Here is an 18197-nt window from a genome sequence, read left to right on the forward strand (position 1 = left end):
AAGGAAGAAATAGCGAGGCATCTGGATGGAAATTGTCCCATTGGGCAGATGCAGCATGGGTCCATAAAGGGCAGGTCGTGCCTAACTAATTTTGTGGAATTTTTTGAGGACATTACCAGAGCGGTAGATAACGGGGAGCCAATGGATGTGGTATAATCTGGATTTCCAGAAAGCCTTTGACAAGGTGCCACACAAAAGGTTGCTGCATAAGATAAAAATGCTTGGCATTAGGGGCAAATTGGTAGTATGGATAGAGAATTGGTTAATTAATAGAAAGCAAAGAGTGGGGATTAATGGGTGTTTCTCTGGTTGGCAATCAGTAGCTAGTGGTGTACCTCAGTGATTCAGTGTTGGGCCCACAATTGTTCACAATTTACATAGATGATTTGGAGTTGGGGACCAAGGGCAATGTGTCCAAGTTTGCAGGCGACACTAAGATGAGTGGTAAAGCAAAAAGTGCAGAGGATACCAGAAGTCTGCAGAGGGATTTGGATAGGTCAAGTGAATGGGCTACGGTCTGGCAGCTGGAATACAATCTTGACAAATGTGAGGTTAGCCATTTTGGTAGGAATAACAGCAAAAGGGATTATTATTTAAATATAAAATATTAAAACATACTGCTGTGCAGAGAGACCTGGGTGTGCTAGTGCATGAGTCACAAAAAGTTGGTTTACAGGTGCAATGGGTGATTAAGAAGGCGAATGGAATTTTGTCCTTCATTGCTAGAGAGATGAAGTTTAAGACTAGGGAGGTTATGCTGCAATTGTATAAAGGTGTTAGTGAGGCCACAGCTGGAATATTGTATTCAGTTTTGGTCTCCTTACCTGAGAAAGGACGTACTGGCGCTGGAGGGTGTGCAGAGGCGATTCACTAGGTTAATCCCAGAGCTGAAGGGGTTGGATTACGAGGAGAGGTTGAGTAGACTGGGACTGTACTCGCTGGAATATAGAAGAATGAGGGGGGATCTTATCGAAACATATAAAATTATGAAGGGAATAGATAGGATAGATGCGGGCAGGTTGTTTCCACTGGCGGATGAAAGCAGAACTAGGAGGCATAGCCTCAAAATAAGGGGAAGTAGATTTAGGACTGAGTTTAGGAGGAACTTCTTCACCCAAAGGGTTGTGAATCTATGGAATTCCTTGCCCAGTGAAGCAGTTGAGGCTCCTTCATTAAATGTTTTTAAGATAAAGATAGATAGTTCTTTGAAGAATAAAGGGAGTAAGGGTTATGGTGTTTGGGCCAGAAAGTGGAGCTGAGTCCACAAAAGATCAGCCATGATCTCATTGAATGGCGGAGCAGGCTCGAGGGGCCGGGCCAGATGGCCTACTCCTGCTCCGAGTTCTTATGTTCTTAAATTCAAGTTCACTTGAGAACCAACCTCCTGGAATTTCAACTACTGGAAGCCTCACAACTTACTGATAATCTTCTGTTAACAAGAGCTTTGCTTCAACTAAAAGCATGGGAAAATAGATAACTTTATTTTTAAGACTCTGAAAGAACACTCTTCCCCAGAGAGTGGTAGAGGTAGGGTCAATGTATATTTTTAAGTCAGAGGTAAACTGACTGACTATTTTGTTAATCAAGAATCTAAGGTTATCAGAGGTAGCCGGATTGTGGAATCGAGGCCACATCAGGTCCCGCATGATCTACCTGAATTACAGGACAAGCTTCATGGGCCAAATGGCCTACTCCTAATTGTATGTATGTAAAAGCTTGCTGCTGGAATTATTTGAATTGGAACATTATTCAGAGGGTAAGAAAATACACACACCTCACCCTTAAGTACGGTGATCATGGACAGCAACAAAACACATACATTTGTCTGTGACAAGGTGAATAATCTCAACAAACCATATAATTAATTATGATCTGCATATCAACAATGATCCGTAAAAGCGGGTTGTCTTGCACTATAATGATTGTTTTTTGCACACTGTTTTATATTGTTGTTGTTTATTGTGCCAAAATGTCTTAATAAAATTGTTTAGCAAAAAAAAACAACTATGATCCGTGCACACAGAAATAACACTTTAAAGTCATCTGGTTAAAATAGGACATCTAAATTTCCAGATGGTTGGACAGTCATGACAATGGAGTAGAATCTCCGGCAGCAGCGCACCCTTCCTCAATGAACTCAATGCATTCTATGCTCAGTTCAAGTAGGAAACCATCGGCAACTGTCCCAGCAGCCTCGGACACACCCATACCTACCGTCACAGCTTACAAAGTCAGATCAGCCTTCTTGTAAGTGAACCCTCAGAAAGCAACGGGTCCCGACAGGATCCCTGGTTGTGCACTCAGATCCTGCGCGGACATCTTCAACCTCTTCCTACTCCGTACCGAGGTCTCCAGCTGCTTCTTGAAGACCACCATCATACTGGTGCCAAAGAAGAACCAGGCAACGTGCCTCAACGACTACCATCCGGTGGCCTTGATATCTATCATTATGGAGTGCTTCGAGAGGTTAGTCATGAGACACATCAACTACATACTCCCAGAGTGCCTTGATACACTGCAATTTGTGTACCACCACAACTGGTCCACAGCAGGCGTCATCTGCCTGGCCCTACACTCATCCCTGGAGCATCTCGGCAACAAGGACTCCTACATCAGACTCCTCTTCATTGACTACAGCTCTGCCTTCAACATCATAATACCAGCCAAGCTCATATCAAACCTCAAAAACCTAGGACTTGGCTCCTCCCTCTGCAACTAGATCCTCGACTTCCAGACCCATAGACCACAATTAGTGAGGATAAATAACAACACCTCCTCCACAATAGTCCTCAATACCAGGGACTGGCACGACTGTGTACTTAGCCCTCTATTATACTCCCTATACACACACGACTGTGGGGCAAAATTTGGCTCCAACTCCATCTCCAGGTTTGCTGATGACAAGCCCTTAGTGTGTTGCACCTCAAACAATGATGAGTCAGAGTACAGGAGGGAGATAGAGAACCTAGTGGAATGGTGTAATGACAACAATCTCTCCCTCAACATCATAAAATGAGCTGGTCATTGACGTCAGAAAGCAAAGTATCGTTCACATCATTGGTGCCAAGGTGGAGATGGTTGTCAACTTCAAATTCCTAGGTGCGCACATCATCAACATTCTGTCCTGGTCCACCCACATCAACACTACTACGAAGAAAGCACAACAGCGCCTATACTTCCTCAGGAAACAAAGGAAATTCAACATGCCCACATTGACTCTTACCAACTTTTACAGATGCACCATAGAAAGCATGCCATCTGGCTGCATCACAGCCTGGTATGACAAATACTCGGCCCAAGACGGTAAGAAATTACAGAGAGTTGTGAACACCGCCCAGTCCGTCATGCAAACCCACCTCCCATCCATTGACTCGGTCTACACCTCCCGCTGCCTTGGGAAAGCAGGCAGCATAATCAAAGACCTTTCCCACCCGGGTTATTCGCTCTTCCAACTTCTTACATCGGACAGGGTGATACAAAGGTCATCGGGTTCAAAAACAGCTTCTTCCAGTGTTACCAGACTCCTGAATGACCTTCTTATGGACGAAACTGATCTCTTTTACAAATCTTCTCGATTGAGTAGTTCTACACTCTACGCTCATCCGATGCCTGTGTTTATGTATTTATATTATGTATGTCCTATTGTTTTTTCATGTATGGAATGATCTGTCTGGACTGCACGCCGAACAATACTTTTCACTATACCTCGGTACACGTGACAATCAATCAAATCCAAATTGGTCTCACTCAGTTCTAATTAAAGCTCATCAGATCATAACCAGTCTTGATCAAAGTAGTTGTTACTTTGGCATATTGCAACGGCACTGAGGAGCTCAACCTTAAAACAGTCCTTTCCTCACACAGATGGTGCAGGTATAATTCACAGGGCCAGGGGTAAAGACTGTATAGTTTTAATTTTTGAAGCCTAATGCACTTCTCGCTTTGCTCTTGTTCGCTCTCAAAATAACGTCTTTGGAGGTCTATGTTACATTGGGGAGCCAATGTGGCACGTTACTAATCAGTTTCCCAGCTTGTGCTGTCAACGTTGAAAGTTTTGAAAACCTTCTGAGAAAGTTTAGAATGGCCCAAGCAATTTTTCGATGCAGAAGATCTTTTGAAATACCCTAGACTTTCATCCAATATTAATGACCATGCAATGAAAGGGATCACAACACGAAGATGTGAATCTAATAAACAGCATCTCCAGGGGTGGAAAATGGAAATGGAGATGATGACATAGTGGTAATCTCACTGGGCTGGTAATCCAGAGCCTCAGGCAAATTGCTTTAATTGCAGTAATGTCCTTCTGGGAAGGAAATCTGCCATCTTTAAGTGGCCTACATAGGACTCCAGACCCACAGAAAGGAGTTCGACTATTAACTGCCACTGAAACGGCCAAGCAAGACACTCAGTTTTAAGGAAACTAGGGATGAGCAACAAATGCTCGCCTTGCAAGCGACATATGAACAAACGTACCAAACTCTTCCAACACCAGTCTCCAGTATTCCAGATATGAAGTGGGAAGACAAAGATCCTGATACCCAAGCACTTAACGTAGCTATATTGTCAGGTTAACCCATTTGAGGCTCAGTGAGGCAGTCGCTGTTCACTGCTACCAACAAATATTATGACCACTTCTTAAATGTACAATCGAATGCAAACAATATTTACAGACATGAGCTTGGATGCACACAAATTGCTCAGGTGAAAAGCCTGCTAAATGTGCACAAGTAAATACATAACCTTGCATTAAGAGTCCTTTGAAATTAGAAAAGTATCAGGGAAAACTGGTCTAAATATTCTGAGAATTTGGACGGCATGGTGGGGCAGTGGTTAGCACTTCTGCCTCACGCCGCCAGGGTCCCAGGTTCGATCCCGGCCCTGTGTCACTGTCCATGTGGAGTTTGCACATTCTTCCCATGTCTGCGTGGGTCTCACCCCCACGATCCAAAAGGTGTGCAGAGGAGGTGGATTGGCCATACTAAATTGCTCCCTAATTGGAAAAAAAATAATTGGCTACTCTAAATTTATATAAAAAAAACAAATAAATATTTGGAGAACTGTATGTCTGTCATTTGGTCACATCATCAAGGATCCCACCATCAAAGAGGAATAATTTCAGGTACAACTCGGTTACATTCCTACAAAGGAGAAAGTTAGGGCTGACAATGCCAGAGCTTTCTGGATGACAAAAAAAAGATGAGTAACGTACAACAGCATAAAGGTACAGATGACAGATGTCAGGTTGATAATAGAAATGAGAACCAGGCTGAATGTAGAAAGTTTAGGAAGTGAAAAAAGGGAAGCAAAGAGAGAGTATGATAAGGGCAGCACGATTGCCTCACGGTCCAGAGGACCCGGGTTGAATCCCAGCCCACTGTCCGTGTGGAGTTTGCATATTCTCCCTGTGTCTGCATGGGTTTCACCCCCACAACCCAAAGATGTGCAGGGTGGGTGGATTGGCCCTTAATTGGAAAAAAAAAGAATTGGACACTCTTAAATTAAAAATAAATAAATAAATGAAAAGAGAGCATGAGATTGTCAGGTAAAATAAAATGAAATCCAAAAGTAGTTGATAAGTACATGAATAGTTGAAAAGTTGGCAAAAGTTGTAATGGTGCTGACTAGGACCCAAACAGGGGATTTACGCATTGAGGCAGAGACATGGCTGAAGTACTAACAGAATATTTTGCATCTGTCTTTGCCAAAGTAAATGCTGCTGCAAAAGTCATAGTGAAGGAGGATGCAGTTGAGACAATGGCTGGACTAAAAACTGATAGAAAGATTGCCTGTACTTGAATTGATGAATTACCAGTACTAGATCAGATGCAGCCAGGGATACTGATGGAAGTTATGGTTGGAAATTAGAGGCAATGGACATTATGTTCCAATCCTTCTTTGTTACAGTGTTGGCCCAGAGAACTGCAGAACTGCAAATGATACACACTTGTTCCAAAAGGATGTCTCCAAATTCTGTCCGCATTCTACAAGGCACAAGTCAGGAGTGTGATGGAATACTCTTCCCTTGCCTGGATGAGTGTAGTTCCAACAACACTCAAGAAGCTTGACAACATCCAGGACAAGGTAGCCTGCTTGATTGTCATCCAATCCACAAACATTCAATCTCTCCACCACCAATACACAGTAGCAGCAGTCATGATGTGCTGCAGTATCTCATCAAGCTGCTTCCTACAACACCTCCCAATCCTGTGACCAGTACCACCTAGAAGGACAAGGGCAGCAGAGAGAAGGAACACTGCCACATGCAAGATCCCCTCCAAGTCACTCACCATCCTGACTTGGAAATATGTTGCCGTTCCTTCACTGTCAGTGGGTCAAAATCCTGGAACTCCACCACGAATGGCACTGTAGGTGTACCTACACCAGTGGACTGCAGCAGCTCAGGAAGACAGCTCACCATCAGTTTCTCAATGGCAATTTGAGGTGGGGGAGGGCGGGGGGGGTGTAAACAGGACAGACAATAAATGTTGGCTTAGCCAGCGAAGCCCAGATCCCTTGAATGAATAAAATGAAAATAAGTCCTGCAACCACAGCTTTACCTTGGTGATGGAAAACTTTCAGAAATGATGATCTGGGACAAAGTGAACAATCACTTGGACAAATAATCTGGGAAAACGGAAGGCTGTCCACTCGGGCAGGAAGAATAGAAAACCAGAGTATTATTTAAATGGAAGGATACTGCAGAATGCTGTACAGCGGGATCTGGGTGGCTTTGTAATCACAAAAGGTTAGCATGCAAGTAAAAGGAAGGCAAATGGAATGGTGACCTTTATTGGAAAGGGGATAAAGTATAAACGTAGAGAATTATTGCTACAACTGTCAAGTGCATTGTTGACACCACTCCGCTAGTCATTTTTAAATCCCCTTATTTTTCAAACCTTTCTTTCTATTAGCATGCTTCACATTCCTATGCTAGTTTGCTTGTGTTTAGCCTACACTGCTGACCAGCAGCAATTCAAAAAGGAGACACAACTGCATAAGTCTTTCCCTGTCAGTACACAACCTCCCCATACATAGATTTTTAGTTGAGACCGAGCACTGTGGCATTCTTCTTGTTGCAATTTGACAACCTGAAGATTACCCATTTATCCTGACTGTTTCCTTTTAGCTGGCCAATCCTCTACACATTCATCCTCAACACCTTACACCACACCCCTTCCTCTAGTATCGGCTACAACTCCTCCATCCATTTCACCTTTTTCCCCTCAACCGAACCCAACCCCTCCCCGCTATACACGGGTACATTCGAGGCGTACTACCCTCCACCAATCCTGCGCAGGATAAAATCCGTTCCAACAAGGTTTTAAAAAAAAATGTAATATAAATTTTGAGTACCCAATTTGTTTTTTTCCAATTAAGGGGCAATTTAGCGTGGCCAGTCCACCTACCCTGCACATCTTTGGGTTGTGAGGGCGAAACCCACACAAACACGGGGAGGATGTGCAAACTCCACAGGGACAGTCACCCAGAGCCGGATCGAACCTGGGACCTCGGCGCCGTGAGGCAGCAGTGTTACCCACTGCCCCACCATGCTGCCTCTAACAAGGTTGAACCACCGGAAAGGCCAAACAAAACTGCTTAACCCAGCTCTGCACCTGAAGGTACCTAAATCTGTCTGCATACGAAAGCCCATATTTCTCCATTAACTCCTCCAAGCTGGCGAACTGCCCCTCCAAAAATAGATCTCTCATCTTCTCCAACCCTCAGGCTATATTTAACAACTGCCTCTCTCTAATGCAGAAAAATGCCTGTGGTCCTTTGTGGACTATAACCACCTCCCAAGAGGGCCCTATACTATGATATCATGAATTAATCCTGTCTCCAAGATTGTTTGTTGCCTGATTGGTTCCAGAACACATAAGAAACCATCCCAATTGCTCTATATAAACAAAACCTCAAGATTTACGATCTGAAAATTATGATTACCCACGATTATGGACAGCATGGTGGCACAATGGTCAGCACTGCTGTCTCACAGCGCCAGGGACCCATATTTGCTTCCGACCTCGGGTAACTGTGTGGAGTTTGCACATTCTCCCCATATCTGCCTTGGTTTCCTCCCACAGTCCAAAGATGTGCAGGTTTGGTGGATTGGTCATGCTACATTGCCCCTTAGGGTGGGGTTGCAGGAAAGGGCATGGGATAAGGTCTGCGAAGGGTGGTGCAGACACGCTGGACTGAATGGCCTCCTTCTGCACTTAGGGATTCGATGATTATTACAGTCCCTTTCTTACAGACCCCTGTTATTTGTTGATGTGTACTCTTAGCCTACTGCATGGTTTTTGAGGGAGCCTATAAACCACTCCCTGCCACCCAAACTTTCTTGTTGTTTCATGGGATTTGGGCGTTAATGGCAAGACCAGCATTTGTTCCCTTAATTGCCCTTGAACTGTGACTAGCTTTATTTTCCAGTTTTACTAAATTCAAATTCCACCCGAGGAACTGGAAATGACAGTGGCAAACCAGCTCTTTCGGCCATGCAAAGTCCTCCTCACTAACATCTGGGGATTTGCGGCAATATTTTGGAGAACTTACTCACAGACTGGGGCAGCACGGTAGCACAGTGGTTAGCACAGTTGCTTTACAGCTCCAGGGTCCCAGGTTCGATTCCCGACTCGGGTCACTGTCTGTGCGGAGTCTGCACGTTCTCCCGGTGTCTCCGTGGGTTTCCTCTGGGTGCTCTGGTTTCCTCCCACAGTCCAAAGATGTGCAGGTTAGGTGGATTGGCCATTCTAGATTGCCCTTAGTGTCCAAAAAGGTTTGGTGGGGTTACTGGATTACAGGGGTAGGGTGGAAGTGTGGGCTTAAGTAGGGTGCTCTTTCCAAGGATCGGTGCAGACTCGATGGTCCAAATGGCCTCCTTCTGCACTGTAAATTCTGTAGTCTATGATCTATTGAAGCAACAACCTGACATAGTCATACTCACGAATCATACCTTACAGATAACGTCCCAGACACCACTTTCATCATCCCTGGATATGCCCCCCCCCCACCAGCAGGACAGGCCCAGCAGAGGTGGCGGCACAGTGGTATACAATCAGGAGGGAGTTGCCCTGGGAGTCCTCAACATCGACTCTGGACCCCATGAGGTCTCATGTCTTTAGGTCAAACATGGGTGAGGAAACCTGCTGATTACCATGTACCATCCACCATCAGCTGATGAATCAGTACTCCACTATGTTGGACACCACTTAGAGGATGCACAGAGGGTGACAAGGGCAATGTACTCAAGGTGGGAGATTTCAATGTCCATCACAAAGACTGGTTCGGGAGCACCACTAATGGCAGAGTCCGAAAGGACATAGCTGCTAAACTGCATCTGCAACAGGTGGTGAGAGAAGAAAAAAGTGGGAAAAACATACTAGACCTCATCCTAACCAACCTGCCTGCCGCAAATGCATCTATCCATGGCAGTATCGGTAGGAGTGATCATCACACAGTCCATGTGGAGGTGAAGTCTCATCTTCACAATAAGGATACCCTTCATTGTGTTGTGTGGCACCAGCATCGTGCTAAGTGGTGTAGATTCAGAACAGATTGGGCATCAGTAGCAGCAGAATTGTGCTTGGCCATAATCTGTAACCTCATATCCCCTACTTTACCATTACCACCAAGCCAGGGGATCAACCCTTGTTCAAAGAAGAGTGCAGGAGGGCATGCCAGGAGCAACACCAGGCATACCGAAAAATGAGGTGTAAAGCTACAACACATGATGATTTGCGTGTCAAGCAACATGAGCAGCAAGGTGACAGGCAGAGCTAAGCAATCCCACAACCAACGGATCAGATCTATGCTCTGCTGTCCTGCCACATTCAGTCACGAATGGTGGAGGACAATTAAACAACTCACTGGAGGAGGAGGCTCCACATGTATCCCATCCTCAATGATGGAGGAGCCCAGCACATCAGGACAAAAGGCTAAGCTGAAGCATTCGCATTAATCTTCAGCCAGAAATGCTGAGTGGATGATCCGTCTCGGTCTCCTCGAGAGGTCCCCAGCATCATAGATGCCAGTCTTCAGCCATTTTGATTTACCCCACGTGATATCAAGAAACAGCTGAAGGCACTGGATACTGCAAAGGCTATGGGCCCTGACAATATTCCAGCAATAGTCATGAAGACTTGTGCTCCAGAACTTGCCGCACCCCTAGCCAAGCTGTTCTAGTACAGCTACAACACTGACATCTGCCTGATAATGTGAAAAATTGCCCAACTTTGTCCTGTAAATAAAAAGCAGAACAAATCCAACCTGGCCGATTACTGCCCCATCAGTCTACTCTTGATTATTAGTAAAATGATGGAAGGGCACATCAATAGCACTATCAAGCGACACTTTCTTAGCAATAGGCTGCTCACTGACACTTTGTTTGGGTTCCGCCAGGGACCTGTTTGGGAAGAGGAGCAGATCTCTTGACTCTTTACTCGACAGCAGCTAGAGGCTAACAGATGAAAGTGACCTCATTACAGCCTTGGTTCAAACATGGACAAAGGAGCTGAACTCCAGAGGTGAGGTGATGTTAAGGAATGGGTTAAGAAACATTCCAATTAGATGTCTCATTGATCCAATAATTGGCACTGATATGTAAAGAGGTTAAAGGTGGCCTTTGAGGCATGTGATGTGATGATAGAACACACTCAGCACCAAACTCTATCATCACATCACATGCCTCAAAGGCCACCTTTAATCTCTTTACATATCAGTGCCAATTATTGGATCAATGAGACATCTAATTGGAATGTTTCTTAACCCATTCCTTAACATCACCTCACCTCTGGAGTTCAGCTCCTTTGTCCATGTTTGAACCAAGGCTGTAATGAGGTCACTTTCATCTGTTAGCCTCTAGGTGCTGTCGAGTAAAGAGTCAAGAGATCTGCTCCTTTTCCCAAACACCTTTATTTTTCTTAGAACACACTCAGCACCAAACTCTAAGAAAAATAAAGGTGTTTGGGAAAAGGAGCAGATCTCTTGACTCTTTACTCAACAGCAGCTAGAGGCTAACATTGGTAGCAGAGGATGGTTGCTGAGTAAATGTAAAGGGTTGAAAAATACTTTCCAGGAAAAAAAAATATCAACCAAGGAGTGAGTGAGAAGGAAGAAAAACAAAGAAAATAAGGAGAGTGGTCAAAAGCACTTTGGTTGCTGAGACTTTAAGCCTTGTAGAGGCGGTGGATATGGCCTTTTATTGACAGACATTTGGGGATTTGGGTAACGTACCCATTGAGTGTCACATTGACAATAAATCCCTGTGGGAAAATGTGCACTCTATAAAAATTGTCAATGAGAAAAGGCTATGGATAGACATCGCAAGTTTGAAGCAGATGTTGGACAGAGGGTAGATAGCAAAAATTAAATGGGTTAACAGTAGCTGCCGATTGTCCAACTGTTTAACGAAAAGAGGGGCTAGTTCACAGAAACTTTTGGATATTGTTAACGAAGGGCGCCTGTTTCTGTTTGATTTTTTTCCTTTCAAAAAAAAAAAAGGGGAGGGGAAATTGCATGTGTTTTTGAGTTTCTTGAAATTTTGTTTTCACCAATTATTTTTTCTCCACGGAAGAGGAGACTGTTAAGGAATGGGTTGAGAAACATTCAAATTAGATGTCTCATTGATCCAATAATTGGCACTGATATGTAAAGAGGCTACAGGGGCGTTTGAGGCATATGATGTGATGATAGAGTTTGGTGCTGAGTGTGTTCTCAGAAAAATAAAGGTGTTTGGGAAAAGGAGCAGATCTCTTGACTCTTTACTCGACAGCAGCTAGAGGCTAACAGATGAGAGTGACTGTCCTTGAAATCAAGGCAGCATTTTATCAAGTGTGGTGTCAAGGAGCCTAGTAAAACTGGAGTCAATGGGAATTGGGGGAAACTCTCGACTGGTTGGAATCATTCCTAGCACAAAGGAAGATGGTTGTGGTCGTTGGAGGTCAGTCATCTCATCTCAGGACATGACTTCAGGAGTTCCTCAGGGTGTGTCCTAGGTCCAACAATCTTATGCTACTTAATCAATGACTTTCCTTTAAACACAAAGTCAAATGTGGGGATGTCATCGATGTTCAGCACCATTCACTTTTTAAAAGTAAATTTAGAGTACCCAATTCGAATTAAGGGGCAATTTAGCCTGGCCAATCCACCTACCCTACACATCTTGTGGGGTTGTGGGGCCGAAACCCACGGAAACACGGGGAGAATGTGCAAACTCCACACCACATTGACCCAGGGCCGGGATCAAAACTGGGACCTCGGCGCTGTGATGCGGCAGTGCTAACCATTGTGCCACCGGTCAGCACCATTCACAACTCCTCAGAACTTGCTACAAATGCAGCAAGATCTAGACAATATCCAGGTTTAACCTGACAAATGGCAAGTAACATTCACACTGCACAAGCAATGCCATCTCCAACAAGTGAGGATCAAATCATCACCCCTCGATATTCAATGGCATTACTATCACTGAATCCCAACAATCAACATCCTGGGGGTTACCATTGACCAGAAACTGAACTGGACTAGCCATATTAATACTGTGGCTAGAAAAGCAGGTTCAGAAGCAGCTAGTAACACCGTTGACTCTCCAAAGGCTGTCCACCACCTACAAGGCACAAGACAGGAGTGTAATGGAATACTCCCCATTTGCGTGGAGGAGTGCAGCTCCAACAATGCAAGAAGCATGACAGGTGAAAGCAGCCCACTTGATTGGCACCCCTTCCACATACATTTACTATCTCCACCACCAACACCCAGTAGCAGCCGTGTGTACCATCTACAAGATGCACAGCAGGAACACACCAAAGGCTCCTGCTCCTTGGGAAACACCTTCCAAACCCATAACCACAACCATCTAGAAGTATAAGGGTAGCAGTTTATTACGATCCCGGACCAGACACCAACATTTGCGAGGAAAACAGACAGGAACCCCAATCAATTTTAAAATTTGTAAATCTGTGATGAAAGGGTACTTCGCTCCAAACAGGGATTTGGTATATTAAAACAAACTTTATTATGAGCACTGTATTAAACTACTTGTACAGCACCAAAATTTAGAATACTGCCCCATTTAGGAACTGTGAGCAATTTTGGGCCCCACACCTCAGGAAGGACATACTGGCACTGGAGCGGGTCCAGCGGAGATTCACACGGATGATCCCAGGAATGGTAGGCCTAACATACGATGAACGTCTGAGGGTCCTGGGATTATATTCATTGGAGTTTAGGAGGTTGAGGGGAGATCTAATAGAAACTTACAAGATAATGAATGGCTTAGATAGGGTGGATGTAGGGAAGTTGTTTCCATTAGCAGGGGAGACTAGGACCCGGGGGCACAGCCTTAAAATAAAAGGGAGTTACTTTAGAACAGAGATGAGGAGAAATTTCTTCAGCCAGAGAGTGGTGGGTCTGTGGAATTCATTGCCACAGAGGGCGGTGGAGGCCGGGACGTTGAGTGTCTTTAAGACAGAAGTTGATAAATTCTTGATTTCTCAAGGAATTAAGGGCTATGGAGAGAGAGGGTAAATGGAGTTGAAATCAGCCATGATTGAATGGTGGAGTGGACTCAATGGGCCGAATGGCCTTACTTCCGTTCCTATGTCTTATGGTCTTATAGAAATATAGCTTACAATCACCAGTTAAACAACACATAACAACAAAATGAAGAACTAACTCCTAACTGCTACCTTCTTTATCTCCAATAAAGCAAACCCATCACAGGTCAAACACCATTTTTAAATAAAGTTAGCAAACACAGGATTATTTGCCTATTTTCGAATAGAAATATTTTTTGAATAACTGCTCAAGAAATCCTTTCAGGAAACTGCCTGCACATTTTGTCTGTGTCAGACTACTGTTTAACCCGGCAGCCTTTTGCAGAAGCTACCGTTCAGCACCCAGCCAAAACTGACTAAACTCAAAACTGACTGCTTCAGCCCTAGCTCCTCCCATTAATTACATCATCCCCATTCCACTCAAATCTCATGACCTAATTGCTTAAGTTTAAACACTGTCTCTAATTATCTACGCCCCAGAAATCATAACAAAAACCCATTAAGCCTCTCCTTGTAAATATAAACATGGATTGAAATAATGATGACCTCACGTTTATGACAACTTAATTTCACCTTCTGCAGCCACAGTGTCAGTCTTTCTTTTATAAAAGGATTTTTTTTTAAAAGGTTTACTGCAGCAAATATATACACAATACAGCCTAGGCTTTTAGAACTATTACCGCACCAGATACATATAATATATATACCAATTTCTTACATTCATCACAAGATAAATTGGAACACTATCACCTGGAGGTTCCCCTCCAAGTCACTCACCATCCTGACTTGGAAACATATTGCCCTTTCTTCACAGTCATTGGGTCAAAATTCTGGTACACCCTCCCTTAGAGCACTGTGGCTGTACCTACACCACATTGACTGCCACGATTCAAGAATACAGCTCACCACCACCTTCTCAAGGACAATTAGGGATGGGCAATAAATGCTGGCATTGGCAGCGAAGCCCACATCCCATGAAAATTATTTTTGTCCAAAAATTACCAAAACAATAGGATCTTTCCCTTCCTACTCAAGTTCTGTTCCAGCCCAGGGAGAACTTCTTAAGCATGGCAGTGGACAGGCAACCCATTCTTTCAACTAAGGCGTTGAGCTGTGGAAAATATTTATCCCCTATGTCTAATTTGCCATGTTCCCTACAACTACATTTTATCTCCCTAGTATTACAGTGCTGTGGTTAATGTGATCCTCTTCCTTGCTCTCATCAACACATGCTGTAAGAATTTAAGCTACATACAAAATAACAAAACACAACCGATTTGTTGTTTCATCTGAAGACATATTTTCCATTTTAGTCATTTGAACAGTGTCAGATTTTTAATTACAATCCTGATTATTCCTCACCTTCCCAGCACTATATGTCCAACATTTATATTCACACCAGGTTCTATTCAGCTTCACAGAAACCAATTAACTTCATAGACCATTCCATTTAGATTGCGGAGTGAAAATCTCCAAGTCATTTAAATATGAGGTTTGCACATAAAAGTTGAAAATATCAAACAGAAAAGGTAAATACATACTCAGCATAAACTGTATTCAAATGATTCAGAAGGATTATTTTCCGCCAGAGAATGAAAGTCATCCAAGGGTGCATGATTCATAAGTGCTGAGAAATATCCTTAAGCAGTTTGTAAATCACCCTCTACAATGAATAGCAATGTGCAAACATCTTAACATTTTTGTTAAATTTACATTAGAATTTAAATATATACAGAAATGGAATAAATACATGACATTGGCATGCTGCCAATTAATATAAAAGATCTGCAGTTGTATGTTTTTATTAAAATGCATTCAGGTTCAGATTTAATTTATTTCTGGCAGTCACATGTTTGTCTATCTCCAGCCTATTTCTCAGATGAAGAAAAGCTATATCATGCATGGAGTAACACACTCATTGCTATGATTCCTAAAATGTAAGTTACCAATTATTAGCTAGTGAGCAACTCATTTGCTTTGTAGGCCATTTTGTTTCGATAGTGGATTGACAATCATCAAGTGATTTAAACATGAGTTTTGCACATAACACACAAAAGGGACAAGTAGTCAGCATAAATCATCTTCCAATGGTCCAGGAGAAATCATTTTTCCAGAATGAAAGTCACCCCAGGGCATATGATTCACCAGTGCTGAGAAATAAAACTTCAGCTAATCATTTTTACACAGGGTGGCAAATATGAGGGGGACAGGACAGTGGCCTTTGTTAATATTACTGGAGGTGTATTCCAGAGGCTCAGGTTTAAGTTCTGGGGATACTAGTTCAAAGCCCATCATAGCAATTAGTGGATTTTAAATTCAATTAATTCAAAATCTAGAAATGAACGCTAGTCTCAGTAATGGCTAAATTGTCATAAAACCCATTTGCTCACTAATATCCTTCATGGAAAAAAAAATCTGCCATCCTGCTTATCTGGCCCTTGCCTTACCCACAGTAATATGGCTGACACTTAACTACTCTCAAGGCCAATTAGGGAATGTCAACAAATGCCGACCTTGTCAATGGCACCCATATTATATAAAAAATAAATAACTACTTCAATTCAATCGATATCCTCCCCACCATCAACATTTGGGTCAAAACCTGGCTCACTGACAGTGATATCTTTCACTCACCAGGACAGCTCAGCCAGTTACACATGATGGCAACATGACTGTCATATAAATCTCACTCTAACCTGTTTTTTTATCCCTCTGCCCAAATACCTCCACCCTCTGCCACTCCTCTTTTGAAGCCCTTTTCGCCTACTGTAATTCAACATCCCTGTCAGCATCTCTCTATTTTTCTCTTGCAATTTCATCACCAAACTTATCCCAAGCTTGCTTTTCAACAGTTTTTCCAACACCCAGCTTCCAAAATCCTCTACTTTGCCACCACGGTAACCAATTCTATGACAATTGTGTAATCAGACAGCTATTCTGAAATCACATTGTGATTCAGCTAAGATTTTACACATAACATTAAAAGATCAAATCAACCCTATTAATACACTTACAATTAGGCCCCATATTCATACCTCTCTCGCTCATCAGACTATTTGTTCTACAGTGGAAACTTCAAATCCCACAAGTACATTGCTGTACGAAGTATCAATGCATCATTACACATCTCGAACACAGTTTACCTTCTTGCCTCTACCTCATCCCAATTCGGTTGAAATTCTCATCCATGTTGTGTTCTTTTCCAGACTCAATGTTTTTCAATAGCTTCTCCGAACTACGGTATATAACTTGCAATGAGCTCAGAGCTTCTGGCCATCCTCTTCCAATCCTGCATAAAATCCCACTCAGCGATCGTCCCAATTACTTCCGATCTACATCAGATTTCCAAATCTTGATTTAAAACCACTGCCTTCAATTCGCTTAGATGTTGATTTTTTTTTTAATCGCAGAAGTTGCGAGGTGGAAATAATTCTAATTTCAGCAATTGACGAAATACTCAAAAGCGTTTTTCCCCTTCAAGTGCATATTTAAGTGGTGTTGTTTTCATTTCTTTTTAATTTACATTGAAACATCGGAAATCTGAAAATAAAATAGTTTTTTGCATGGGCATACACACATATAGGTGTCCTTTTAAATTCAGTGTTTCAGAAAGGTACTGGGCTCAATTGCATTAACACAGTTTTTCACTAAAATGCTGCCCAATGTATTTCAATCCTTATAAATATTAAATATAGTAACTCACTTGAAATTGTTAAATCCATCTATCGACTTTGGTTTCTCTACACAAATAAAACAAACGTGTTCGAATACTAACAGGGCCAATTAATACAGCATCAATTTCGCCACTAAATTAAAAGATCAAACAATATCCCATTTATGCCTGTTGTGGCACGGTACTTTAAAGTTAAAAAGTCAGACACGAGAAGAAAAGGTCTTCATTTTTTTTGGTGGGAAGTGATGTGGAAGATTTGAATCGGTTGCATTTTTTTTACATTCTCCAGCAAAACAAGATGATAAAGAAACTTAAAGCATTCGATTATTTTTTGCGTATTGTTCATTCAATGTATACGGTCAGGAAACCAAGCGGTGAGTACCAAGGCTGACAGATGCAACACAAATCAGTGCCTTGAACAGTGAGTGTAACGCCAGCAATCCAGTCACAAAGCTCACTGCTGCTTGTGTTATTGCTGAGAAACACTGCCCCCACTCCCCGAAAAAAGTGAATAACTTTCAACTCACCTCACATGCATGTGTGTGTGTTTCACTTGGCTATTCCCGATGTGCTTCCAGCGAATGTGACGGGGAGTTTTTTTTTAATAAGGGAATTGCATGGTTGAGCTCTGCCTTTCATTTGCTAAATCCACTGCTCCTTTGCAGCTGATACTCTGTATCCCCCTCCCGCCGCCTGACTGATAAACTGTATCTCCTTAGCTTTGCTACACTGTAGCTGGCAGCAAAGCCGCCGCCGCCGCGAATGCGCACCGCATCACGTGCCCAGCTGCCACGGGCGGCGCTGTCGCCCAGCCGGTCACGTGCTCTGAGCGCCCAGTGCTGCCGTGCTCAGATCCCTCTCCTCGCGCGCGCCTGGGAGGCTAATTGACAGCAGAAGTTGGGCTGCATTCCAAGCTATTGTCAAGCCCCCCCCCCCCCCCCCTTCAGTTGCAGGCGCTGGAAAACGAG

General features: G+C 43.2%; 1 protein-coding gene across 3 annotated transcripts in view; it reads right to left on the bottom strand.

Annotated features, from left to right (window-relative positions):
* Positions 1-17974, bottom strand: part of gpr63 (G protein-coupled receptor 63) — a 202762-nt gene extending 184788 nt beyond the window's left edge. For all 3 annotated transcript variants that reach the window (XM_072499577.1, XM_072499575.1, XM_072499576.1), the window contains exon 1: positions 17757-17974. The gene's annotated coding sequence lies outside the window, so the exon portion shown is untranslated. The remainder of the gene's footprint in view (positions 1-17756) is intronic.
* Positions 17975-18197: the final 223 nt, after the last annotated feature.

The sequence above is a fragment of the Scyliorhinus torazame genome, chromosome 4 (assembly GCF_047496885.1).
Source record: "Scyliorhinus torazame isolate Kashiwa2021f chromosome 4, sScyTor2.1, whole genome shotgun sequence".
In the NCBI taxonomy this organism is placed as follows: Eukaryota; Metazoa; Chordata; class Chondrichthyes; order Carcharhiniformes; family Scyliorhinidae; genus Scyliorhinus; species Scyliorhinus torazame.